This window comes from Macaca nemestrina, chromosome 1 (assembly GCF_043159975.1).
Source record: "Macaca nemestrina isolate mMacNem1 chromosome 1, mMacNem.hap1, whole genome shotgun sequence".
Taxonomy (NCBI): Eukaryota; Metazoa; Chordata; class Mammalia; order Primates; family Cercopithecidae; genus Macaca; species Macaca nemestrina.
This window is the reverse complement of record NC_092125.1, coordinates 144,497,422-144,514,282: the sequence shown is the minus strand read 5'-3', so window position 1 is coordinate 144,514,282 and position 16,861 is coordinate 144,497,422. Positions and strand designations below refer to the sequence as shown.

General features: G+C 36.4%; 1 protein-coding gene across 3 annotated transcripts in view; it reads left to right on the top strand.

The window, feature by feature from the left end:
- Positions 1–15,069, top strand: part of LOC105482812 (zinc finger CCHC-type and RNA-binding motif-containing protein 1) — a 111,775-nt gene extending 96,706 nt beyond the window's left edge. The window contains exon 3 of one of the 3 annotated variants that reach the window (XR_011616058.1): positions 9,835–15,069. The gene's annotated coding sequence lies outside the window, so the exon portion shown is untranslated. The remainder of the gene's footprint in view (positions 1–9,834) is intronic. The other 2 variants (XR_011616050.1, XR_011616034.1) reach the window with 2 other exon arrangements.
- The last annotated feature ends 1,792 nt before the right edge of the window (positions 15,070–16,861 follow it).

The following is a 16,861-nucleotide window of genomic DNA, read 5'->3' as shown; positions in this document are numbered from 1 at the left end:
CTGCATCAACTAATGTGCAAAATAACCAGGTAGCATCATAATGACAGGATCAAATTCACACAGAACAATATTAGCCTTAAATGTAAATGGGGTAAATGCCCCAATTAAAAGACACAGACTGGCAAATTGGATAAAGAGTCAAGACCCATTGGTGTGCTGTATTCAGGAGACCCATTGCACATGCAAAGACGCATAGAAGCTCAAAATAAAGGGATGGAGAAAAATTTGCCAAGCAAATGGAAAGAAAAAAAAAAAGCAGAGGTTGCAATCCTAGTCTCTGACCAAACAGACTTAAAACCAACAAAGATCAAAAAAGACAAATAAAGGGATTACATAATGGTAAAGGGATCAATGCAACAAGAAGAGCTAACTATCCTAATATATGTGCACCCAATACAGGAGCACCCAGATTCATAAAACAAGTTGTTACAGACCTAAAAAGAGACTTAGACTCCCACGCAATTATAGTTGGAGACTTTAACAGCCCACTGTCCATATTAGACAGATCAACGAGATTGAAAATTAACAAGAATATTCAGGACTTGAACTCAGCTCATGACCAAGCAGACCTAATAGACATCTACAGAACTCTCTACTCTAAATCAACAGAATATACATTCTTCTCAGCACCACGTAGTACTTATTCTGAAATCAACACTCCTCAGCAAATGCAAAATATTGGGAATCATAACAAACAGTCTCTCAGACCACAGTGCAATCAAATTAGAACTCAGGATTAAGAACCTCATTCAAAACTGCAGAACTACAGGGAAATTCAACAACCTGCTCCTGAATAACTAGTGGGTAAATAATGAAATTAAAGCCAAAATAAAGAAGTTCTTTGAAACCAATGAGAATGAAGAGACAACATAGCAGAATCTCTGGGACCCAGCTAAAGCAGTGTTAAGAGAGAAATTTATAGCACTAAATGGCCATGTCAGAAAGCAAGAAAGATATAAAATTGACACCCTAACATCACAATTAAAATAACTAGAGAAGCAAGGGCAAACAAATTCAAAAGCTAGCAGAAGGCAAGAAATAACTAAGATCAGAGCAGAACTGAAGGAGATAGAGAATCAAAAAACCCTTCAAAAATCAATGAATCCAGGAGCTGTTTTTTTCAAAAAGTTAACAAAATAGATAGAAACTAGCCAGATTAATAAAAGAAGAGAGAAGAATCAAATAGACACAATAAAAAACGATAAAGGGGATATCACCACTGATCCCACAGAAATACAAACTACCATCAGAGAATACTATAAACACCTCTAGACAAATAAACCAGAAAATCTAGAAGAAATGGATACATTCCTGGACACATATACCCTCCCAAGACTAAACCAGGAAGAAGTCAAATCCTTGAACAGACCAATAACAACTTTTGAAATTGAGGCAATAATTAATAGCCTACCAACCAATAAAAGCCCAGGACCAGACAGATTCACAGCTGAATTCTACCAGAGGTACAAAGAGGAGCTGGTACCATTCCTTCTGAAACTGTTCCAAACAATAGAAAAAGAGGGACTCCTCCCTAACTTATTTTATGAAGCCAACATCATCCTGATTCCAAAACTTGGCAGAGTCACAACAAAAAAAGAAAATTTCAGGCCAACATCCCTGATGAACATCGATGTGAAAATCTTCAATAAAATACTGGCAAACCAAATCCAGCAGCACATCAAAAAGCTTATCCGCCAAGATTAAGTTGGCTTCATCTCTGTGATGCAAGGCTGGTTCAGCATATGCAAATCAATAAACGTAATCCATCACATTAACAGAACCACATAATTATCTCAATAGATGTGGAAAAGGCCTTCAATAAAATTCAACACCCTTTCATGCTAAAACTCTCAATAAACTAGGTATTGATGGAACATATGACAAAATAATAAGAGCTATTTATGACAAATCCATAGCCAACAGCATACTGAACGGGTAAAAGCTAGAAGCATTCCCTTTGCATACTGGCATAAGACAAGGATGCCCTCTCTCACCACTCCTAATTAACATAATATTAGAAGTTCTGGCCAGGGCAATCAGGCAAGAGAAATAAATAAACGGCATTCAAAGAGGAACAGAGGAGGTCAAATTGTCTCTATTTGCAGACGACATGATTGTATATTTAGAAAACCCCAACATCTCAGCCCAAAATCTCTTTAAGCTGACAAGCAACTTCAGCAAATCTCAGGATACAAAATCATTGTGCAAAAATCACAAGCATTCCTATTCACCAATAATAGACAAGCAGAGCGCCAAATCATGAGTGAACTCCCATTCATAATTGCTACAAAGAGAATGAAGTACCTGGGAATCCAACTTACAAGGGATGTGAAGGACCTCTTCATGGAGAACTATAAACCACTGCTCAAGGAAATAAGAGAGTACACAAACAAATGGAAAAACATTCCATGCTTATGGATAGGAAGAATCAATATCATGAAAATGGCCATACTGCCCAAAGTAAAATTTCAGATTCAGTGCTATTCCCATGAAGCTACTATTGACTTTCTTCACAGAGCTAGAAAGACTACTTCAAATTGCATACAGAACCAAAAAAGAGCCTGTATATCCAAGACAATACCAAGCAAAAAGAACAAAGCTGGAGGCATCACGCTATCTGACTTCAAAGTATACTACAAGGCTATAGTAACTAAAACAGCATATTATGCTACCAAAACACATATATAGACCAATGGAAGAGAACAGAGGCCTCAGAAACAATACCCACAACTGCAACCATCTGATCTTCGACAAACCTGACAAAAGCAAGCAATGGGAAAAGGATTCCCTATTTAATAAATGGTGCTGGGAAAACTGGCTAGCCATATGCAGAAAACTGAAACTGGACCCCTTCCTCAAACCTTACACAAAAATCAACTCAAGATGGATTAATGACTTAAATGTAAAACCCAAAACCATAAAAACCCTAGAAGAAGACCTAGGCCATACCATTCAGGATATAGGCATGGGCAAAGACTTCATGACTAAAACACCAAAAGCGATGGCAACAAAGGCCAAAATTGACAAATGGGATCTAATTAAACTCAAGAGCTCCTGCACAGCTAAACAAACTATCATCAGATTGAACAGACAACCTACAGAATGGGAGAAAATTTTTGCAACCTGTCCATCTGACAAAGGTCTAGTATCCAGGATCTACAAGGAACTTAAACAAATTTACAAGAAAAAAACAACCCCATCAAAAAGTGGGCAGAGGATATGAACACATACATCTCAAAAGAAGACATTTATGTGGCTAACAAACCTATGAGAAAAGGCTCGTCATCACTGATCATTAGAAAAATGCAAATCAAAACCACAATGAGATACCATCTCACGCCAGTTAGAATGGCGATCATTAAAAAGTCAGGAAACAACAGATGCTGGAGAGGATGTAGAGAAATAGGATGCTTTTACACTATTGGTGGGAGTGTAAATTAGTTCAACTATTGTGGAAGACAGTGTGGTTACTCCTCAAGGATCTAGAACCAGAAATATCATTTGACCCAGCAATCCCATTACTGGGTATATACCAAAAGGATTATAAATTATTTTACTATAAAGACACGTGCACACCTATGTTTATTGCAGCACTATTTACTATAGCAAAGACTTGTAAGCAATCCAAATGCCTATCAATAATAGACTGGATAAAGAAAATGTGGCACATACACATCCTGGAATACTATGCAGACATAAAAAAGCATGAGTTCTTGTTCTTTGCAGGGACATGAATGAAGCTGGAAACCATCATCCTTGGCAAACTAACACATGAACAGAAAATCAAACACCACATGTTCTCACTTATAAGGGGAGTTGAACAATGAGAACACATGGACACAGGGAGGGGAACATCACACATTGGCCCCTGTTTGGGGGGTGGTAGGCAAGGGAGGGAGAGTATTAGAACAAATACCTAATGCATGCAGGGCTTAAAACCTAGATAATGGCTTGATAGGTGCAGCGAACCATCATGGCACATATATACCTATGTAACAAACTTGCATGTCCTGCACATGTATCCCAGAACTTAAAGTAAAATTTAAAGAAATGCTAAACCTCACTAATCATCAGTGAAATGCAAATCAAAACCACAATGGTATATCATTTCTCCTCAGTTAGAATGGCTATTATAAAAAATGCTAAATACTAATAAAGATGAGGAGAAAAGAGAACTCTTATTAGTGGGAAAGTAAATTAGTAAAGCCATATGAAAAACAGTGTGGACCTTTCTCAAAAAAAACTAAAAAGATGGAACTACCATATGATTCAGTTTTTTCCACTATTAAGTCTTTATCCAAAGGGAAGAAGGAAACAACAGACATTGGGGCCACCTTGAGGGTGGAGGTTGAGAGGAGGGAGAGGATTGAAAAACTACCTATTGCATACCATGCCTATTACCTGGGTGATGAAATAATCTGTACACTAAAATCCCATGACATGCAGTTTAGCTATATAAGAAAACTGCACATAACCTAAAAGAAACCTAAAATAAAAGGTAAAAAGGAAATTTGTATGCAGAAGAAATATATTCACTCCGTGTTTATTGCAGCACTAATCAAAATAGCTGATACTGTATCAACCTAAATATCAATCTGCAAATGAATGCATAAAGTCAGTGTAGTGTAGCTATGCAATGGATTAGTATTCAGTCATAAAAAATGAAATCCTGTCATTCATGACAACACGGATGAGCCTACATTATCAAAATGAAATAAGCCAGGCACAGAAAGAGAAATACTCATGCATATGAAAGCTAAAATAAGTTGAGCTTATGGAAATAGAGATTAGAACTGTGATTATTAGAGGCTGGGAAAGCTAGAGGGGAGAGGACAGTAGGGAGAGGTTGGTTAACAGATACAATATTATAGCTAGATACGGGGAATAAGTTTTAGTGTGCTATAGTACTGTAGGGTGAATATAGTTAACAATAATTTATTATATATTTTCAAAATACTAGGAGAGAGGATTTTGAATCTATCTAACACAAAGAAATGATAAATGTTTGAGGTGATGAATGTGAGAAACACACTCACCCGTCCAAACCTAAAGAATGGACTTAGAGGCATGAAGAACAGCGAAAGTGAGACTTTTAATAATGGTGTTGCAAGATCAGGCACCTGGTAGACAGGCACACATGGGGCAGTTACAACAGGTAATTTATCTCCTAGCATGCAAGTCCCTTCCCCAGTTCCTTGTTGGTTGAGTACTATGGGGTTAAAATCTTCCCAAACATCGCCTAAGTTTCATTATCCCCCTTATAAGGTTATACTCCTTCCCCTTTCCCACTTAAGTTTCGATTTCCCAATAACAAAACTTTCTTCCCTTTTATGTACTGATGCCTCATCTACATTCTGTTTGCTTATTGTGACCTTCTAGGTGCATGAGCCATGTGATTTGTTCCATTTACCTGCCAGTACTTAGATTTATTGTGTCTTGAAAATGGGCCATTTAAAATGGTTTCTCACAATGAATATGCCAATTACTCTGATTTGATCATTACACATTATATATATGTGTCAAAATATCACTCTATGTCCCATAGATATGTACAATTATTATGTGTGAACTAAAAAAATATAGCCTGACAGTTGTTCTTATATACACTTAAATTTGTTTCTCAATAATCTATTCTGTTCTATTTTCTGTTTATTCTAGCAAACTCAGCACTACACTAAAATGACTCATTTATATTGTGTTTTAACACTGGAGCTAATTCTTTTCCAATACATTGTTTTGGCTCCTATTATTAACCAATTTTTCTGAGTGAAAATTAGGATCACGTTTTGAAGTTGCACCAGCACTGGATTTGGACTGGATGTGTGTCAAATATACACTGATTTATAGATGCCATTTTTAGTTGACTGTCTTCGTTTTCAATCATGGCTTCTTGCTGTATGTATAAAAACCTCTTTTTTAGTCTCATTATTATTCGGTAGTTTTCTACATTTAAATTCAAATTTAAATTTCACAATCAATTTGTTGATGCATTAACTTTTTTCCTTTAAAATTTTTCTCTAACGAACTTTACATATTACATACACTTTACCGTCATAACCAGTTTTAAGTGTACAGTTCAGTAGTGTTAAGTGTGTTCACATTGCTGTACAACAAACAGCCTAGGACTTTTCCATCTTGTGGAACTGAAACTGTGTACCCAGCAAATCCCCAGCTTCCTAAAATGACCAGCCTCTTTGTGAAAAGATTTCAAGAAGTGGTGCCTTAAACACTTGCTATTGAAAACAACTGCAAAAGAAAGGTGTTTCTCCTCTGTCCCCAGCAAGTTGCATGCACTTCCAGTCATTGTGTTTAAAACAGTATTGTATATGGTCTTGCATAAAGGGTTTCTGGACCAAAGAAAAGCTCTTTGGTCAATCCAAGGCAGCCAGAAATGTTTCCTGTGACTGTGATTGAGATTAAAACTGAAATCAATGAATAGCTACTTACATAATAGGCTTATTTCTAAGACCCACTCCTTTTCTGTTCTTGTAGAACAATAACTTTATCTTAATAAATCTATAGAACTCTTCATAAGAGCCGTCTGCTGAGGATTAAATAAACCACTGTACCTGAAGTACCTGCAGTTGCCTTCAGACCCAACATTCTTCCACTGGGGCTACCTGTGTTTCAACTGCCAGGACATTTCATGGCATGTGCAGCTGATGCTCTGCTAAAAATTCACCTAAACCTCAGGGCTCTCAAAATGCCTACTTTGATTTAAGCTCATGCCTCTGTTGTGACATATTTTGCCACAAAGTTTCCAAAACAATGGTGTCTGTGCACTATGTGGAACTCCCATAGGTTTTCCATAGAATTTCCTTTTCACTTGTAGCAGAATGGCTATTTGGATAATGTATTATAAAAATGCAAAAAATAAGGTTCATTGTTTAATATTAATGTCAGGCTCCAAAATTCCTGATACAGAGGGAAATGTATGTTTTTGGAAACAAACTTGAAATGCCTATTGGAGAAGAGGTATAGCTCCAAGAATTTAAGTATCAGCAGATACCTAAGCAAGAAAAAATGACTGTTAAATTGCTTTGTTAAAAAATTTTGTTGGTTTCGAAAAACAGGATAGTGAGTAGAGGGAAAGGGATAGAATATGGGAGAGGACAGATTGAAACTAGCAAGGTAGAAGTCGGCTGGGCTATTGTGAAATGAAGGGTTGTGGTTACCCTCAAAATTATGATGGGCAGAGAAATCTTAGGAAGAAAACTTCCAACACGTACATCTTTAACTAAATCTACTACACTTAAATGTGCTTTCTCAATTGTCTTACATTTGGGAGTGAGGGTAGATGAGGCACCATGTCCAATTCTATCTTATGTTAAACTACCAACCCCAAACTGAGAGGTCTTCTTCATTATGGTTGGGAAAGTCCTATTGGAAAGGATTCGTCAGTGATGCAGCATCATCTCAGCTGGCCCTGGAAAACTACCAAATGACATAGGAATATAATGGAAAACTCTGCGTAACCACGGACACCAGAGTTAGACGTAAAAGTGAAAGTACTCAAGTGTTCATCAAGAGTTGAGTGATAAATAATTCATGATATATTCATATAATAAATACTATAGAGCAATGAGAATAATTGACCTACAGCTAAACACAAAACTATCTACCAATCTTACATGTTTACTATTGAGTAAAAGATACTGGATACTAAGAAATATGTACTCTAAGATTCCGTTTGCCTAAAGTACCAAAGCAGGATAGTAGTCTTGATGGGTGTAGGAGGAAGTGGTAGAGCATGAAGAGGACTTCATGGCAACTGTTATATTCTGAATTTTCTTTGGGTGCTGGCATTTGAATATATTTAGTTTGTTCAAATCCACAGAGCTGTATATTTATGATGTGTCCACTTTTCTATATGTGTATTTATGCTTCAAAGTAAGTTACTTATCTAACAAAATATAGAAATAAATGTAACACAATATGCCAAGGACTATACACTGAAAACTATGCAATATTTCTGAGAGAATAAAAAGGGCTAATAAATGATGGAACATGTCATGATTATGGATTGGAAGACTATTTTATGAGTCTAATTTTCCCACAAATATATCTATATATTCAATGTAATCGCCAGACTTATACATATAGTGAGTTGATTTATGGTAATGATAGTGAAAGGAGAATCTTCTCAATAAATGGTGTTAGGCCTTCTATACACATGTTAGAAAGAAATAAAACCTTGTTCTTACCCTCCTGACATTAAACACAAGTCAATTCCAAGTGGATTATAGATCTAAATGTGAAAGATAAAACAATCAAAATTTTAGAAAAAGAAAAAGTCAATGACATTATTTCTCCAGATTGGGAAACATGATACAGAACTATAATATTAGTGTAAACAAAAAAGTCAATATGTTTAACTACATTAAAATTGAGAACTGACAAAGACATAATTAAGAGATTGAAAAGGCAAATCAAAGATTAAAAACATATTATATACATATAATTAGCATATGTAATGCAGTCTTCAAATCAACAAAAAAATAGAAGTAAAAGTCTTAAATAAGTTCACCCAAAACAGGATATCCTGATGAACAGCAAACATGAACAGATGTTCAACTTCCGTAACTGTCTTTTATTCTCAAGGAAAATCAAATTAAACTGTGAATGAAATCTACATACACCCACTAGAATGACTATAATCCAAAAGGCTGACATATCTAAATGATGGCAAGAATATGGAGCATTGGGGGGTCTTAATATTGCTGATGAGAGTATAAATTTTGACAATCATATTAAAAATCTATTTGATATTGTGTACTATGAGGTGAAAAAAATGCATACTATATACTGAATACTTCCACTCCTAAGTATCTTTAGTGAAATATTATTACAGAACCCCCAAAAGTTTTCACATATATTTTAATACATATTAAGGAAGTCAATTATAAAGCAAAACATGGTGTATGTTTCAGTTTATGTAAAGACAAAAAGCAGACAATAGCCTGTAGTTCACGCCTGTAGTTCCAGCACTTTGGGAGGCCGAGGCGGACGGATCACGCCATCATGAGTTTGAGACCAGCCTGGCCAACGTGGTGAAACCCCATCTCTACTAAAGATACAAAAAATTAGCCAGCGTGGGGGCATGTGCCTATAATTCCAGCTACTCGGGAGGCTGAGGCAGGAGAATCGCTTGAATCTGGGAGGCGAAGGTTGCAGTGAGCCGAGATTGTACCATTGCATTCCAGCCTGTGTGACAGGGCGAGATTCCGTCTAAAAAAAAAAGCAGACCATAACAATCTATGCTCTTCCAAGTCAAGTAAAAGTCTCTATATTAATTTTCTTATATTGCATAAGAAATACCCTCCAAATGTAGGGAACGGAAACATTTATTCTCTCATAGTTTCTAAAGTTCACAAGAATCTAGGAAGATGGGGGATGATTATCTTTGTCATATTGCTGAGACATAAAATAAAATGAGAATGGAGAATTGACCATTCGACCTATCAGCATGAAGCAGGCTGTCATGAGAGGGACTGATTGTGTGGGACACTTGATATTGAGATTATGGAAGAGGTTTAGTTACTGGTAAGGAAAAGTTTCAGGCTGAAGTGAGATGATGGAAAAGACTTTCAGCTATTAGGAGGTCAAGGAACTGACAGGCTGGGGAGAAGCTTGTCTACCATATCTGAAAGGGCCCAAAGATCAACAAGAGTAGTGGTAAGGAGAGAAAGGGTCAACTGTTAAAATATTCAGTAAATAAAGGGCTTGGGAGATCCAGGATGCCTGGTGCAAGGGAGTTTTGAGTAGTACAGCCTAATGACATGTGCTTCACTTTATGTGTTTGTTTTGTTGTTGTTTTGTGGTTTTCTGGTTGAGGAGCTGAAGAAAGAGGGTAAGTTACCCAGGAAGCAACAATGAAGAGGAAGAAGGGCATCAAATCTGTCACTTCCAGCTCTGTCAAATTAGGAATATGGAGGAAAAGCATGGTGTCGACGCTTGAGAAAGGTGCTGGCATATAGCATATGGAAAGCAACTCTGCCAGTCATCAGCTTTGTGAGTTCTCTATGCCTCATTTCATCATCTTCTCAATAAGCACATCAATACCTAATTTATATTGTTTTGCGAGGCTGAATTGGGATAATGTACATAAAAGTCTTAACACATTATTAAAGGCTCATTTTGAACTTTGAAAATTTAGTGACACTTTTAATTAAGTGTTAAAACACATTTCCCAAACTTAATATTTAAATGTATGCTTCTTCTGAAAATGTTTTCAGAGCACAAAATATGTAATAATGTTATCTTTTATGTTGGTATCATTAGTACTTTGCCTAATGTCTCTTTTGATATTTCACATATATCTATAAAATGTCTGTTCAGGATGAGAGGACATAAAATAAATTACATAGCATTTGGATCTGTATAAAATAAATATGGTCTAAATAAGTATTGTCAGAATACTATGCAGCCATAAAAAGATTGAGATTGTATCCTTTGCAGCAACATAGATGGAGTTCATTATCCTAAACAAACTAACACAGGAACATAAATCCAAATACCACAAGTTCTCGCTTATAAGTTGGAGCTAAATATTTATTACATAAGGACACAAAGAAAGGAACAACAGACACCAGGGCCTTCTTGAGGGTTGAGGGAGGAGAGTGAGGGTTGAAAACTCCCTATCAAGTACTATGCTAATTACCTGGGTGATAAAATCATTTATACACCAAATCCCTGTGACATGAATTTACCTATACAATGCTTGCACATGTACCCCTGAACTTAAAAGTTGGAAAATAAATAAAAATAAATGTTGTCAGACCATGATTTATTGACACAATATACTAGTCAAATGACTTAACTGTTTTTGTCTAGTGTTCATACTGTAAGAAAAAGCTAAAGGAAGAGGATAAATGATTTGGAAGCAAAAAATAAGAATAAAGGGCATCAAATCTGTGACTTTGAGCTTTGTCACATCAGGAATATGGAGGAAAAGCATGGTGTCACCACTAGAGGGAGGTGCTGTCATATCACAAATGGAAAGCAACTTTGCCACTCCTCAGCTTTGTGAGCACTCCATGACTTATTTTGTCGTCTTCTCATTGAGCACATCAATATCCAATTCATATAGTTTAGTGAGAGTGATATAAGATAAGGTACATAAAAGTCTTAGCCTATTTTGAACATTGAAAATGTAACACTTTCAATTATTTAATATCAAGACACATTTCCCAAATATAGGTAAATATATGCTCTTTCTAAAAATGTTTTCAGAGCATAAAATTTGTTATAATGTGTGAATGTGTGATCTTTTATGTTGTCATCATTAATACATCACCTAATTTCTGTTTTGATTTTTTTTTTTTTGAGACAGGGTCTCACTCTGTTGCCCAGGCTAAAGTACAGTGGTGCAACCACGGCTCACTGCAGCTGGGCTCAAGTGATCCTCCTGCCTCAGTCTCCCTAGTAGCTGGGACCACAGCTGCGTGTTACTATACCCAGCATTTTTTTGGTTTGTTTGTTTTTTGTATTTTTTTGTGGAGATGGAGTTTCACCACATAGTCCAGGCTGGTCTCAAACTCCTGGACTCAAGCAATCTACCTGCCTCATCCTCCCAAACTGCTGGGATTACAGATATGAGCACTGTGCCTGGCCTGTTTTGATATTTCATACACATTTATAAAATGTCTGTTCACGATGACAGGATATACAAAGAACTTACATAGTATTGTGTATCTATGTAGAATAAAAATGGTCTAAATCAATATTGTCAGACCATGGCTTTATAGACATCATCTTCTAGTCAGATGACTCATCTGTTTTTGTCCAGTGCTTGTACTGTTGGAAAAGTGTAGGGGCGCAGAACAGTGAACACTTTCATAAATGTTGAAATCATTCTCTATTAGAATTTTATCCTTATATAATATTGGGAGATCAATCTGGATTTGGTCAGGGAAACAAAGCCACCATCAATCATTATGGAAAGAATGTGTTTCATGTAGGAATTTTGAGAATGTAAGACGAACATGCATGGAAGAACTGGGGTGTGAAGGTCTGATAAGGAGACATTTGGTGGGATAAACAGTCACTAAGCACCTCAGCCTGCAGCACCGCTGGGGGTAGGAAAGCTGGAGCTTGTGGAGAAGTCCAAAGGTCCATCTGACAGCCCAAGTGGAACTGGATATGTCTATCTGCCAAGCTCCATATCTGAACCTAATGTGTATGAAGCCATAACTACCCAAGAATAATGCCATTGGCTCTGCTTCTGCCTTTCAAATCTCCTGAGAGTTCCCTTGCTCACTAAACTAACCTGTTTACATAGAAAGTATCGGAAGTGGGTTTCTGCAAACTGTACCGCCTAGCATTAGACTGGCATAGTGATGCCAAGATGATAACAGATCATGCTGAACAGCTGGTTTTGGTGGTTTCTGAAATAGGTTCAAGGACAAAATTTTCCATTTATTATGTAGAGATTAAGAAATTTATATTTATCATAGTAAATTATAAACTCCAAACTAAGTAAAAAAAATTTCAGGGTGTGGTATTGCTGTCACCTTGATTGTAGCCTGTGAGATGACCTAAAGCAGAGGTCACAGCTAAACCACATCTGGACTTTTATGATCTTCAGAAACTTTGATTTGATATTTCAAGTGCCTAAGTTTTCAAATTTTCTGATTTGTAATTTTTCATGCAGCTCACAGATAACCAATGCAGAAACTTTTATCTGACCCTATGGTGTTAGCACCATTATCTTTTTTTTTTTTTTTGTCTTTATATAAATTGAATTAAACAGGATATTTTATATTGAGCTTCTTTGGCTCAACATTCTGATTTAATTTCATCTAAGCTGTTGGGTTCTCTGATAATATTTTACTTCCTATACCTAGGACTGAAGTTATTCAAGTATACGATATGCATTTTTCATTTCATGTAGATTATATCAAATATCAACTTTTTGCCTTTTTTTTTTTTTTCAGAGACAAAGTCTCTGTCACCCAGACCCAGGCTGGAGTGCAGTGGCATGATCATAGGTTACAGAAGATTGGGACTATTGGTTAATTATTTATTTTTTAGATTTCGTAGAGACAGGATCTCACGATGTTGCCCAGGCTGCTTATGAGTTTCTGGCCTTAAGCAATCCACTAGTCTTGGCTTCCCAAAGCATTGGGATTACAGACATGAGCCACCACACCTGGCCAGAATATTAAAAGTTTTTCAATATGATTGTCCCAATTTTTGCCTTTACCAGCAGTGCCATTCTGGTGTGTATCTAGTTTTAATTGTAGGTTTAGTTTTAAAAGAATATTTCTAATCACTGACAATTAATGAGGGAGGGTAAGCACATTTTCATGTTATTTGCTTATTTAGATATCCTGCCTTTGATTTGCCTATTTTGAGATTCTTGCTTGCTTTTCTAATGGGTTTTGTGTTTTCTTTGTTACTTTATTTGGAGATGGCTTCATATATTATGAATTTGAGATTATCTCTATCTAGCTAATGTATTTCTAATCTTTTGTATATCTTTTGATCTGTTAATAATGTCTTTCCATAAACAGGAGATCTAATTTTAATGTAGTTAAATGGATCACTTTTTGTTTTTTATTAGTATCCTTTGTCCAATATCCTAATCTGGAAAGCATAAACATATGCTTTGATATTTTCATAACATAAACATAAACACTGATAATTTCCAAAAAATTCTTTTGTTTTGCTATTGTGATCTACACTCCACCAGGAATTTATTTTTATGATTGCTGGGAAATAAGAATCAGTTTTTATTTCTTTCTCATATGAAAATTACATTGGCCCACCACCATTTATTGAGATTGTCTTTACTTGTAGTTGCAATTATCTCTCCATACATGCTTAAGTCTGTTTCCAGGCTCCCCAGTAAGTTGTTGCATTGACCTAATAGTCTATGTTTCCACTAATGCCATCCTATCTTAACTACTCTGGCTCTTCTATTTCAAAATTTTCTTGATTATTTTTGGCCTTGCATTTCCGTATACATTTTAGAATGGGTGGCCAATTTCTCCAAAATCCTCACTGAACTTTTGTCTGGCATTGAATTGAATGGCTAACTAGAATACACAGCATAGAGAAGACCTTAAATGACCTGATGGAGCTGAAAACCATGGCACAAGAACTACGTGACGCATGCACAAGTTTCAGTAACTGATTTGATCAAGTGGAAGAAAGAGTATCCGTGATTGAAGATCAAATGAATGAAATGAAGCAAGAAGAGAAGTTTAGAGAAAAAAGAGAAAAAAGAAACGAACAAAGCCTCCAAGAAATATGGGACTATGTGAAAAGACCAAATCTATGTCTGATTGGTATACCTGAAAGTGACAGGGAGAATGGAACCAAGTTGGAAAACACTATTCAGGATATTATCCAGGAGAACTTCCCCAACCTAGCAAGGCAGGCCAACATTCAAATTCAGGAAATAAAGAGACCACCACAAAGATACTACTCAAGAAGAGCAACTCCAAGACACATAATTGTCAGATTCACCAAAGTTGAAATGAAGGAAAAAATGTTAAGGGCAGTCAGAGAGAGGTCAGGTTACCCACAAAGGGAAGCCCATTAGACTAACAGCGGATCTCTCGGCAGAAGATCCAGAAGAGAGTGGGGGTCAATATTCAACATTCTTAAAGAAAAGATTTTGAACCCAGAATTTCATATTTGGCCAAACTAAGCTTCGTAAGTGTAGGAGAAATAAAATCCTTTACAGACAAACAAATGCTGAGGGATTTTGTCACCACCAGGCCTGCCTTACAAGAGCTTCTGAAGGAAGTACTAAACATGGAAAGAAACAACTGGTACCAGCCCCTGCAAAAACATGCCAAATTGTAAAGACCATCAATGCTAGGAAGAAGCTGCATCAAATAATGAGCAAAATAACCAGCTAATATCATAACGACAGGATCAAATTCACACATAAGAATATTAACCTTAAATGTAAATGGGCTAAATCCTCCAATTAAAAGACACAGACTGGCAAATTCGATAAAGAGTCAAGACTCATTAGTGTGCTGTATTCAGGAGACCCATCTCACGTGCAGAGACACATATAGGCTTGAAATAAAGGGATGGAGGAAGATCTACCAAGCAAATGGAAAGCAAAAAAAAAAAAAAAAAAAAAAAAAAAAAAGCAGGGGTTGCAATCCTAGTCTTTGATAAAACAGACTTTAAACCAGTAAAGATCAAAAGAGACAAAGAAGGCCATTACATAATGGTAAAGGGATTAATTCAGCAAGAAGAGCTAACTATCCTAAATATATATGCACCTAATACAGGAGCACCCAGATTCATAAAGCAAGTCCTTAGAGACATACAGAGAGACTTAGACTCCTACACAATAATAATGGGAGACTTTAAAACCCCACTGTCAACATTAGAGAGATCCACAAGACAGAAAGTTAACAAGGATATTCAAGAATTGAACTCAGCTCTGCACCAAGCGGACCTAATAGACACCTACAGAACTCTCCACCCCAAATCAACAGAATATACATTCTTCTTAGCACCACATCCCACTTATTCCAAAATTGACCACATAATTGGAAGTAAAGCACTCCTCAGCAAATGTAAAAGAACAGGAATCACAACAAACTGTCTGTCAGACCACAGTGTAATCAAACTAGAACTCAGGATAAAGAAACTCACTCAAAACTGCTCAACTACAAGGAAACTGAACCACTTTCTCCTGAATAACTACTGGGTACATAAGGAAATGAAGGCAGAAATAAAGATGTTCTTTGAAACCAATGAGAAAAAAGATACAACATACTAGAATCTCTGGGACACATTTAAAGCAGTGTGTAGAGGGAAATTTGTTGCACTAAATGCCCACAAGAGAAAGCAGGAAAGATCGAAAATTGACACCCTAACATCACAATTGAAAGAACTAGAGAAGTAAGAGCAAACACATTCAAAAGCTAGCAGAAGGCAAGAAGTAGCTAAGATCAGAGCAGAACTGAAGGAGATAGAGGCACAAAAAAAAAACCCTTCAAAAATTAGTTAATCCAGAAGCTGGTTTTTTGAAAAGATCAACAAAATTGATAGACTGCTAGCAAGATTCATAAAGAAGAAAAGAGAGAAGAATCAAATAAATGCAATAAAAAATGATAAAGGGGATAACACCACTGATTCCACAGAAATATAAACTACCATCAGAGAATACTATAAACACCCCTATGCAAATAAACTAGAAAATCTAGAAGAAATGGATAAAATCTTGGACAAATACACCCTCCCGAGACTAAACCCAGAAGAAGTTAAATTCCTGAATAGACCAATAACAGGCTCTGAAATTGAGGCAATAATTAATAGCCTACCAACCAAAAAAAAAGTCCAGGACCAGATGGATTCACAACCAAATTCTACTAGAGGGACAAAGCAGAGCTGGTACCATTCCTTCTGAAACTATTCCAATCAATAGGAAAAGAGGGAATCCTCCCTAACTCATTTTATGAGGCCAGCATCATCCTGATACCAAAGCCTGGCAGAGCTACAACAAAAAAAGAGAATTTTAGACCAATATTCCTGATGAACATTGATGCAAAAATCCTCAATAAAATAGAAGCAAACCAAATCCAGCAGCACATCAAAAAGTTTATCTGCCAGGATCAAGTCAGCTTCATCCCTGGGATGCAAGGCTGGTTCAACATACACAAATTGATAAACATAATCCAGCATATAAACAGAACCAATGACAAAAACCACATGATTATCTCAATAGATGCAGAAAGGGCCTTCGACAAAATTCAACAGCCCTTCATGCTAAAAATGCTCAATAAACTAGGTATTGATGGGATGTATCTCAAAATAGTAAGAGCTATGTGTATGACAAACCCACAGCCAATATCATACTGAATGGCCAAAAACTGGAAGCATTCCC